Raw genomic sequence first — 12,409 nt, forward strand, 5'->3', positions numbered from 1 at the left:
AATTTGTAACCCCATCTCTTCTGAGTATGGAGGTACCCCATAAGTTGACCTGAAGTGCACTATGGGCGAACTACAATGCTCAGAAGAGAAGGAGTCATATTTGGCTTTTTGAGAGCAAATTTTGGTCGGGGGGCATGTCACATTTAGGAAGCCCCTATGGTGCCAGAACATCAAAAAAAAAAACACATGGCATACCATTTTGGAAACTAGACGCCTTGAGGAATATAACAAGGAATAAAGTGAGCCTTAATACCCCACAGGTGTTTCACGACTTTTGCATATGTAAAAAAAAAAATTCACTAAAATGTGTGTTTCGCCACAAATTTCACATTTTTTGCAAGGGTTAATAGCAGAAAATACCCCCCAAAATTTGTAACCCCATATGTTCTGAGTATGGAAATACCCCATGTGTGGACGTCAAGTGCCCTGCGGTCGAACTACAATGCTCAGAAGAGGAGGAGCGCCATTGAGCTTTTGAAGAGTGAATTTGTTTGGAATGGTAGTAGACACCTATGGGGTGTAAATGCTCACTGTACCCCTTATTACATTACATGAGGGGTGTAGTTTCCAAAATGGGGTCACATGTTGGGGGGTCCATTGTTCTGGCACTATACACACGTGGCCTTCAATTCTGGACAGATTTTCTCTTCAAAATCCCAAAGGCGCTCCCTCTCTTCTGAGCATTGTAGTTCGCCCGCCAAGCACTTTACATCCACATTTGGGGTATTTTCTTACTCAGAAGAAATGGGGTTACAAGTTTTGGGGGGCTATTTTCCTATTTTCCCTTGTGAAAATGAAAAATTTAGGGTTACATCAGCATTTTAGTGAAAAAAAATATTTTTTTTCATTTTGCCATCCAAATTTTACGAAAATTTGTCAAACACGTGTGGGGTGTTAAGGCTCACTATACCCCTTGTTACATTCCGTGAAGGGCGTAGTTTACAAAATGGGGTCACATGTCGGTATTTATTTTTTTGCGTTTATGTCAGAACCGCTGTAAAATTAGCCACCCCTGTGCAAATCACCAATTTAGGCTTCAAATGTACATAGTGCGCTCTCACTCTTGAGCCTTGTTATGCGCCCGCAGATCATTTTGCTCCCACATGTGGGGTATTTCCGTACTCAGGAGAGATTGCGTTACAAATTTTGGGGGTCTTTTTTTCCTTTTACCTCTTGTGAAGATAAAAAGTAAAGGACAACACCAGCATGTTAGTGTAATTTTTATTTTATTTTTTATACTAACAGGCTGGTGTAGATCCCAACTTTTTCTTTTCATAAGGGGTATAAGGAGAAAAAGCCCCCCAAAATTTGTAGTATAATTTCTCCCGAGTACGGAGATACCCCATATGTGGCCCTAAACTGTTTCCTTGAAATACGACAGGGCTCAGAAGTGAGAGAGCGCCATGCACATTTGAGGACTAAATTAGGGATTGCATAGGGGTGGACATAGGGGTATTCTACGCCAGTGATTCCCAAACAGGTTGCCTCCAGCTGTTGCTAAACTCCCAGCATGCCTGGACAGTCAGTGGCTGTCCAGAAATGCTGGGAGTTGTTGTTTTGCAAAAGCTGGAGGCTCCGTTTTGGAAACACTGCCGTACAACGTTTTTAAATTTTTTATTGGGGGGGGAGTGTAAGGGGGTGTATATGTAGTGTTTTACCCTTTATTATGTGTTAGTGTAGTGTTTTTAGGGTACATTCGCACTGGCGGAGGTTTACAGTGAGTTCCCTGCTAAGAGTTTGTGCTGCGGCGAAAAATTTGCCGCAGCTCATACTTGAAGCAGAAAACTTACTGTAAGCCTACCCGTGTGAATGTACCCTGTACATTTACATGGGGAGGCAAACCTCCAGCTGTTTCAAAACTACAACTCCCAGCATGTACTGACAGACCATGCAGGCTGGGAGTTGAACTTTTGCAACAGCTGGAGGCACACTGGTTGGAAAACCTTCAGTTAGGTTCTGTTATCTAACTCAATATTTTCCAACCAGTGTGCCTCCAGCTGTTGCAAAACTACAGCTCCCAGCATGTACTGATCACCGAAGGACATACTGGGCGATGTAGTTATGCAACAGCTGGAGGGATCGCAACTACAACTCCCAGCATGGGAGTGGTCTCAAACTGTAGCCCTCCAGCTGTTGCAAAACTACAACTCCCAGAATGCCCAAACAGCTGTCTGGGCACGCTGGGAGTTGTAGTTTTGCAACATCTGGAGTGCTACAGTATAGAGACCACTATATAGTGGTCTCGGACTGCAGCCCTCCAGATGTTGCTAGGCAACTTACCGGCTTCCGTTGTCGCCCGCAGCCTCCGCAGATCGGTAAGTGGACTCCGGCGCCGGTCCCCGTCGTTTCCCCGTCCTGCCCCACCTATTATGGGTGGGCAGGACGGGGAAAACGAAAGTTAACCCCCCCCCGCCCCCGATCTGCTATTGGTGGTCGCGTCTAGACCACCAATAGCAGGGATAGGAGGGATCCTATCTCTTCAGGGGGATTGTGGGTGTCTTAGACACCCGCGATCCCCCTTATATTCCGGGTCACCGGGTCACCATAGACCCATAATTGCCCGGAATCGTGCAAATCGCAAGTGTGAATTCACCTGCGATGGCGATCGCCGACATGGGGGGGGGGTCTGATGACCCCCCTGGGCATTTGCGCGGGGTGACTGCTGATCAATATCAGCAGTCACCCCGGTTCGGTCCCCGCCCGGCGTGCCGCGGGGACCGAAATTTCCACGGACGTATGAGTACGTGCCTGGAACAAAGGTCGGTGATCACCCCTGTGATGTCACAGCCCTATATAATCGGCAGCCATCTTGCGGCCAGTCACGTCACCATTCTATTACAGAGAGAGAGGGACAGACAGCAGTGTGTGTTGCACGGAAAAGCCACTTTACAGCAGCAATTCACCTACCAGCCACATCAGCGTTCTATTGCAGAGAGAGACAAAGAGCAGTGTGTTGCACAGAAAAGCTTTTTTACAGCAGCAATTCACCTCAAGCCCAAATCCAGCCTAGAAGCACTGATAGGGAAAAAGTGAGATTGAGAGAGAGAGATTGCAATTTTGGGTGTAGTACACAGCGACTGTGTGCTGCAGCACTGGTGTGTACAACAACTGAAAAGCTAATTGTAGCCAGCCAGTTAGGGTTAGCAGAGTACTAAAAGCGTATCTATTAAGTGTAACCTGTGCGTATATCTAAGTGGTGTACCATTTTGTTCCTGTTAAAGTCTTAAGGGCCTAGATACTGAGAAAGGCCAGGCAAAAGTACACACCTGCTGATGTTGTAGACAAATACTGTTTTAAGCGTAGGGGAGCATATTGTACACCCTTCATATAAACATAGGAGTGACAGAGGCCTAAATTCATCAGGCAGAGGCCACAGCAGACCAAGGGCGAGTGGCAGCACGAGTTCCAGCCAGAGGCTTGAGCTCCCGGTATCAGCTAGCGGTCGTGTCTCGACCAGCAAACCATCTTCCGTCATCGATTGGTTAACAAGGTCATCCATTTCATCACAAGTGACATCTGACAACCCCAATCAACAGTCAGTGGGTTCCTCAGACACAACCCTCAGTTGGCATGGCCAACGAGCAGTCCCTGTCCTCCAATTGCATCTGTCCTATGCTGTTCCCTCCCCCACAGAATTATCTTATGCTGTGGGTTCAGCTCCACTATTTAGTGAGGACCTTGTAGAGGACAGTCAGCAGCTACTGCCCAGCCAAGAAGTGAAGGAGACATCCGTTGCTTCCTCCGCTAGGCGGTCAAGTAGGGATGAGGAGAGTGGCGTGGGAGGTGGTGTTGCGAGTGTTCAGGCTCCTGAAGCAGACACTGTTGAGGAACCTGAGGAGGACATTAGTGACGTGCAGACACAACTCGATAATGATGAAGCCGATCACACTTGGAAACCGGGTGCAGAAGGGGCTTCATCATCATCAGTAGAAGAGGGTTTCAGGTTGCCCGTGAGGCAGCAGCTGAGCCAGCAAGGTGGTAGCATGGTTGGCAGTCAGCATGGTGGCAGAAATGGAAAGTCTGGAGCCAAACGTGCCTGGGGTAGACCACCTGCCTCGCGGCAGCCTACCTTCCCAGGAGGTAGTGGAACAGGGGTTCCCGGAGTTTGCGGCAATAAATGCGGACTGTTGGTGGGAAAATCAGCTACTCGGTTGTGTGGCAGTTTTTCATCCGGCATCCGGAGGATGTTAACCTTCTTGGCACCACAACCCTGCGTCAACATATGCAGCGTGCCATAAATCGGCCTGGGAGAACCGTGGCTCTGATGTGGTGGTCCAGCATGCTGCATCACCCAGTGGCACGTCACTCCCTGTTTCAGCCAGCCAAGGCTCCACCACCTCAGCCAAAGGGAGCTGTGTGTCATATCCATCTTATATCGCTCCAGATGCTCCTGCTCCTCCTACTTCGAGTCAGTCATTCTACCAGCTGTCCATCGGCGAAGCCATGTCCAAGAGACAACAGTATGCGCCCACTCATCCAACGGTGCAGAAGCTGAATGTGCTCCTTTCCAGGTTACTGGTGCTGCAGTCCCTCCCTTTTCAAGTGGTGGACTCTGCACTTTTCAGAGAACTGATGGCTTGTGCTGAGCCGAGGTGGAGAGTGCCAAGCCATCATTTCTTTGCGAAGAAGGCAGTACCAGCCCTGAACAATTTTGTGGAACAGAAGGTGGGCCAGTACTTGAGCCTGTCGGTGTGTACCAAAGTGCACGGCAGCGCCGACGTGTGGAGCTGTAACTATGGCCAGGGACAATACATGTCCTTTACGGCCCACTGGGTGAATGTGGTTCCTGCACGGCCACAACAGCAACTTGGACGGGTCACGCCGCTTCCGCCTCCATGCTCTCACCCTGTTTTCAAGGATGGCTGCTGGTTAGGCCTTAAAATGTGTGTGACTGCTGCTGTATACTGCTGAGTGTCGACACAGGAAATATACACCAGACAAAAAAGTTGGTATAAAACTCTTTCTCAGCAAGAAACTCAGGAGCTATTCCCAAGAGTTTTCAGAGCTTTCCCAGAGAGAATTCTAAGAGAGTTCTGTTTATTACACGGAAGTACATTCATTATTCATTTTAACATTTTACAAAAAGGGGAGGTTAACAAACACCAAAGAAATCAGGCCACATAGTAACCATAGATGCAAAAACATGTAATCTCTTTATTCAATCTTATAAAAGGTGAGGAGGATACTCCGAAGGGTAGCTAGCATATAGTATAGGGAATGCACAGTAAAAAACAGTAAAACTGAGGGAGTAATGCATACAATACAATAAGGCTACATAGAGCAAGCAACAATGAATAAACCATATACAATCCCAATGCATAGAATATAAAAGAATACCAAATGGGCTGACTGTGTATCCTATAGGGAGATCTGTCAGCTAGGCCCCAAATGTGTGTTTCTGCCCTGTTTGCTGTGTCAGGGGGTGTAAACGAAGCAAACAGGGTGAAAAAGTGCGTTTGGGGCCTAGGTCAGAGATCTCCCTATAGGATACACTATAGTCAGCCCATTTGGTATTATTTTATATTCTATGCATTGGGATTGTATATGCTTTATTTATTGTTGCCTGCTATATGCAACCTTATTGTATTTTCTGCATTACTCCCTCAGTTTTACTGTTTTTTACTGTGTATTCCCTATACCAGGGGTCTGCAAACCGCGGCTCCGGAGCCGCATGCGGCTCTTTTACTCCTTTGCCGCGGCTCCGCGAGTCTGTCCCGGGTCCCGGTCACCCTCATTCCGGGGCAGTGTCCCGGAATGATCTGAGCCCGTAAGCCGCCGTCGGTTTACTTACCTGCGCTGGTGCCATCGGAGCGGAGTCTCTTCTTCCGGGGCCGCGCGGATCCTCACTGTCATGTGACAATGTAACGTCACATGACAGTGACGTCACCGGCCTGTGCCTTAGTCGAGGAGCGCCGCCGGAAGAGGAAGACGCCACGCGAGGAGCTGGTGAGTATGTAAAGTACATTACTCACTTGACAGCGGGGCGTTAACCCCTCACCCCGCTGCAGCGTTAACTCCTCACCCCACGGCAGCATTAACCCCCCTCTCCCCAGTGTATTAACCCCCCTCTCCCCAGCCCACCCCAGGCCTGGGCCCCAAAAAAGCCCACCCCAGGCCTGGGCCCCAAAAAAGCCCACCCCAGAAATATATTTTACATTGTTAGGTGAAAGTCCTTTTTTTCTTCAGATTGACAGCTGACTGCACGATCCTGTATATATAGTATTAAAGTAAGAAACAATATATGCAGTGTTATATTTGTTTCAAATGTTGCAATGGTTTTGCGGCTCCCAGTTTTTTTTCCTTCGGAAACGGGTCCAAGTGGCTCTTTTTGTCTTAAAGGTTGCAGACCCCTGCCCTATACTATATGCTAGCTACCCTTCGGAGTATCCTCCTCACCTTTTTTCTGTCTATATCTATATCTGCATTGCCTATCTCAAATTTTAACAATGTATATCCGATTTTATAAGATTGAATAAAGAGATTACATGTTTTTTGCATCTATGGTTACTATGTGGCCTGATTTCTTTGGTGTTTGTTGATGAGGTGGCCACTGCTTACACTCAATATAGCCTTATTTCCTTTTTGTGATTAAAAAGTGGAAGTTAGTTATCACGTCAAAATCATCATGTTATATTTTAATTGGTTAATTGAATATTGCGTATGTATATATTAGCATATTGAACATTCATTTCTCTCTTGGCCATATTTTTTCTCTAAACTTCCAACTCCTCTTTTTATCTCGCTTCTCTTGGCCTCATCCCAAGGTCTCCATCTTAGTCAAGAGCAGATAGCAAGCTGTGTATATAGGTTAAGGGTAACAAATATCTTTTTGCAGCTTTAGCAATGGTCATATAAGTATTAACATATTGATCGGCAGTCAGTGTGCGACTCTGCCTCCTCATCCTTCACTGTGTCCTCAACCTCCACTGCACGGACGAGTCTCAGTGCCCCTTCAGCATACAATGTGTGCAGGGCACGGTGGTGTCTGTCACGATGCCGGCTGGCAGGAGGTGGATCCTCTGTGCCAGAGAGGGATAGCGAGGACCGTGCTAGTGGACCGGTTCTAAGACACTACAGGTTTTCACCAGAGCCCGCCGCAAAGCGGGATGGTCTTGCTGCGGCGGTAGTGACCAGGTCGTATCCACTAGCAACGGCTCACCTCTCTGGCTGCTGAAGATAGGCGAGGTACAAGGGAGTAGGCAGAAGCAAAGTCGGACGTAGCAGAAGGTCGGGGGCAGGCGGCAAGGTTCGTAGTCAGGGGAGATAGCAAAGTTCTGGTACACAGGGTATAAACACACAAAAACGCTTTCACTAGGCTCTAGGGCAACAAGATCCGGCAAGGAAGTGCAAGGGAGGAGACTAGATATAGCCAGGAAACAGATGGGAACCAATTAAGCTAATTGGGCCAGGCACCAATCATTGGTGCACTGGCCCTTTAAGTCTCAGGGAGCTGGCGCGCGCGCGCCCTAGAGAGCGGAGCCGCGCGCGCCAGCACATGACCGCAGGAGACGGGAACGGGTAAGTGACCTGGGATGCGATTCGCGAGCGGGCGCGTCCCGCTGTGCGAATCGCATCCCCAACGGCCATGACAGGGCAGCGCTCCCGGTCAGCGCTGACCGGGGAGCTGCAGGGAGAAAGGCGCCGTGAGCGCTCCGGGGAGGAGCGGGGACCCGGAGCGCTAGGCGTAACAGTACCCCCCCCCTTAGGTCTCCCCTTCTCTTTATCGGGTAACTGCCTCCCCTGGGATGAGGACACCGGGAAAGGAAGGAGGGATTCCTCAACGGCAGGCAGAACCGCAGGAGTAGGAATGGGGAGAGAGGGCAGAGGGCGAGACCTGGCACGGGGCAGTGTGACACCAGGACGGGGGCCATGGGGTGGCACAGAGGCTTGCCTGACGGGACTGGGAGGGGGGGAGGGGCATTTCCTGTGGCAGGCAGAGTCCTTAATGACCTTAGGGGGACCGGAAACAGGAGGAACCACAGGGTCACGGCAGGGAGTACTGGGAACCGGTTTTAGACAGTTCTTGGAACAAGAGGACCCCCAACTCCTGATCTCCCCAGTGGACCAATCCAGGGTAGGGGAATGAAGTTGAAGCCAGGGAAGTCCAAGGAGAATTTCCGAGGTGCAATTGGGGAGGACCAAAAGTTCAATCCTCTCATGATGAGATCCGATGCTCATAAGAAGGGGCTCCGTGCGGAAACGTATGGTGCAATCCAACTTGGCTCCGTTGACCGCGGAAACGTGGAGTGGCTTGACAAGACGGGTCACCGGAATGCGAAATTTATTCACTAGGGACTCTCGAATAAAATTTCCAGAAGCTCCAGAGTCCAGGCAGGCCACGGCTGAGAGAGAAGAGCTGGCTGAAGCAGAAATCCGCACGGGTACCGTGAGACGTGGAGGAGCAGACTTGGAACCAAGAGACGCCACACCCACGTGAGCTGGGTGCGTGCGTGCGTTTCCCAGGCGTGGAGGACGGATAGGGCAATCCACCAAGAAATGCTCGGTACTGGCACAGTACAGACAAAGATTCTCTTCCTTACGGCGATTCCTCTCTTCCTGGGTCAGGCGAGACTTATCCACTTGCATGGCCTCCTCGGCGGGAGGCCCAGGCGTAGATTGCAACGGATACTGTGGGAGAGGTGCCCAGAGATCTAAGTCTTTTTCCTGGCGGAGCTCTTGGTGTCGCTCAGAAAAACGCATGTCAATGCGGGTAGCTAGATGGATGAGTTCTTGCAGATTGGCAGGAATCTCTCGTGCGGCCAGCACATCCTTGATGCGACTGGATAGGCCTTTTTTGAAGGTCGCGCAGAGTGCCTCATTATTCCAGGATAATTCAGAAGCAAGGGTACGGAACTGTACGGCATACTCGCCAACGGAAGAATTACCCTGGACCAGGTTCAACAGGGCAGTCTCAGCAGAAGAGGCTCGGGCAGGTTCCTCAAAGACACTTCGGATTTCCGAGAAGAAGGAGTGTACGGAGGCAGTGACGGGGTCATTGCGGTCCCAGAGCGGTGTGGCCCAAGACAGAGCTTTTCCAGACAGAAGGCTGACTACGAAAGCCACCTTAGACCTTTCAGTGGGAAACAGGTCCGACATCATCTCCAGGTGCAATGAACATTGCGAAAGAAAGCCACGGCAAAACTTAGAGTCCCCATTAAATTTGTCCGGCAAGGACAGGTGGAGGCTAGGAGTGGCCACTCGCAGCGGAGGAGGTGCAGGAGCTGGCGAAGGAGATGATTGCTGAAGAAGTTGCGAATGTTGGCGCACAATGGTGGACACTTCCGACAGCTGGTGGGTTAGATGGGCGATCTGTCGGGCGATATCAGAGACAACTGGCAGGGGAACCTCAGCGGGATCCATGGCCGGATCTACTGTCTCGATGCCGGCTGGCAGGAGGTGGATCCTCTGTGCCAGAGAGGGATAGCGAGGACCGTGCTAGTGGACCGGTTCTAAGACACTACAGGTTTTCACCAGAGCCCGCCGCAAAGCGGGATGGTCTTGCTGCGGCGGTAGTGACCAGGTCGTATCCACTAGCAACGGCTCACCTCTCTGGCTGCTGAAGATAGGCGAGGTACAAGGGAGTAGGCAGAAGCAAAGTCGGACGTAGCAGAAGGTCGGGGGCAGGCGGCAAGGTTCGTAGTCAGGGGAGATAGCAAAGTTCAGGTACACAGGGTATAAACACACAAAAACGCTTTCACTAGGCTCTAGGGCAACAAGATCCGGCAAGGAAGTGCAAGGGAGGAGACTAGATATAGCCAGGAAACAGATGGGAACCAATTAAGCTAATTGGGCCAGGCACCAATCATTGGTGCACTGGCCCTTTAAGTCTCAGGGAGCTGGCGCGCGCGCGCCCTAGAGAGCGGAGCCGCGCGCGCCAGCACATGACCGCAGGAGACGGGAACGGGTAAGTGACCTGGGATGCGATTCGCGAGCGGGCGCGTCCCGCTGTGCGAATCGCATCCCCAACGGCCATGACAGGGCAGCGCTCCCGGTCAGCGCTGACCGGGGAGCTGCAGGGAGAAAGGCGCCGTGAGCGCTCCGGGGAGGAGCGGGGACCCGGAGCGCTAGGCGTAACAGTGTCACTCTGTTCTTCACATGGTTTGCTTTGGCAAACGGACTCACAAAGGGGAGGACCTGCTAAAAGTCATTCATCAAGAAATCGAATCATGGCTTACTCATGAAAACTGGAAGTTTGAACAACGGGAAGAACATCTTGTCTGCGCCGCGACAAGAAAGCCTGAGGCATGCACCCTGCATGGCACACGTGTTCAATCTGGTTGTCAAGCGGTTCCTGAAGTGTTCCCACCATCTGTAAGACACCCTAACAATGGGAAGGAAACTTTGCATACATTTCAGCCACCGCAAAGCACACCCTCCTTGAGCTGCAGTGTCAGAACGGTATCCCCCAACATAGTCTGATTTGCGTTGTTTCCCCACGTTGGAATTCCATCCTCCATATGTTGGACCGACTGTATGAACAGAGAAAAGCCATAACCATTTTTTGATGATCCAAGCAGATAGGGGGACTCCCCTGTGTAACTTCAATGTCAACCAGTGGCAGCTCATACATGACACCTGCCGTTTGCTCAGGCCCTTTGAGGAAGCCACATTATTAGTCAGTCACCAGGATTATGGGATGAACGACATCATTCCACTGCTTCATCTACTACAATGATGTTGGAAATGATGGCTGGTCAGGGCACTGGAGACGTTGCCCCTACATCTCACGGCCACATGAGCCCTTTGGGGGCTGAACTGGAGGAGGAGGGGCACAGTGGAGGACAGTTTAGGTTTTCGCGAGATGGGTGGTTTTTCTAGTCATCTGACAGGAGAGGAGGAGAGCAGGAGCAGCTAGTGGAGCTAGAGGGTTAAGAAGAAGGCAAGACAGAGGACCCAGACACATTGTGGCAGTATGCAGTTGAGATGGAGTTAAGGAGTCCCTCCGAGTCAATTGCACAAATTGAACGATGCATGCTCACTTGCTTGCATAGTGACCGCCATTTGGCAGTGGAATGACTTCTGGCTCTCCACCTTATTGGACCCTCACTACCAGCACAAAATGGTGGCCTTTTTTACACCCACTGAGAGGAAGGACAAACTGACCTCCTACAGAGACGTCCTATGTAGTTAGTTGGCCGAGGCCTATCTGCGCCATCGTCCATCCTCTCGCAGATCTGACTCGGGGGGGGGGGGGTCCTCTGCGCTCACCTTCCACTGCGATGGCTGCTGGGGAGGGGTGGGGTGGCCGAAGCAGTACCAGCTCCATCAGTAGCAGCCTGAGTCTACAGTTGCTGATGAGTAGCTTTCTTCACCTGCATAGTGAAGCAACTCATCAGCAGCAGGTAGGCCTGGAGCCGGACCTGAACCAGCAGGTGGTGGCATACCTTGACATGCCCATGCCAACACACCTTGAAGATCTGCTGGACTTCTGGAAAAGAAATGCTGTCCTGCCCGGCCAGTAGTGTGCCAGAAAAGCTGTCCTGCCCGGCCAGTAGTGTGCCATCAGAGCGGGTGTTTAGTGAGGCGGGGGCCATAGTAACCCAAAGGAGAACTCATCTGTCCACGAAAAATGTGGAGAGACTGACCTTTGTGAAGATGAATCAGGCATGGATCAGCCAGGATTTCTACCCACCAATGCCTGATGCATCAGATTAGATTGACCATGGTGCCACACCAACACTTCACAAATATGGATATTGCAAAACGTATTTAAGGTGCTGCTCCCCAGCTACAGACATTCCTCGGCATCAGACCACAAGTAATTATTGAGGATCTGCATTAGCTAAATCCTTTTCTTAGGATAAAATATATGTACCCAAAATTTTTGGGAAATCAAACAGAAAAAAAAGGTGTGCAGAAAAAAACAAAAAAAAAACATGTGCCACCTACACCACCAAGTATTGATGTGATGCAAAGACCTCAAAAAGGTGGAAGGGAACAACATATGGTCCATTGTATCTGGTGGGGGTAAAACCTTACCCTGTAAGGCCCTACTCTCGCATTATTAATTCCCTTCTTGGCAAGTGTTACTTGCCCTAAAAAGGACTGCCTCACTCAAGAACCTCTCCCTATTTCCACCTTCAAACACTGCCATTTCACTGGGTTTTTAGGTTGAAATAGGGAGAGTTTCCTGTTTGGGGCTGCCCTTTTTAGGGCGAGTAACACTTGCCAAGAAGGGAATTAATAGAGCGAGAGTAGGGCCTTACAGGGGAATTTTTTTACCACCACCTGCTGTAATGGACAATACGTTGTTCCCTTTCACCTTTTCGAGGAAAGTGTTACTCGCCTTAAAAAGGGCGGCCCCACACAGGAACCTCTTCCTATTTCCACCTAAAAGCCCTGGGAATTTGAAGTGTTTGCAAGTGGAAATAGGATGAGGTTCCTGTGTGAGGCCACCCTTTTTAGGGCA

Source organism: Hyla sarda, chromosome 1, assembly GCF_029499605.1.
Source record: "Hyla sarda isolate aHylSar1 chromosome 1, aHylSar1.hap1, whole genome shotgun sequence".
NCBI classification, from domain to species: domain Eukaryota; kingdom Metazoa; phylum Chordata; class Amphibia; order Anura; family Hylidae; genus Hyla; species Hyla sarda.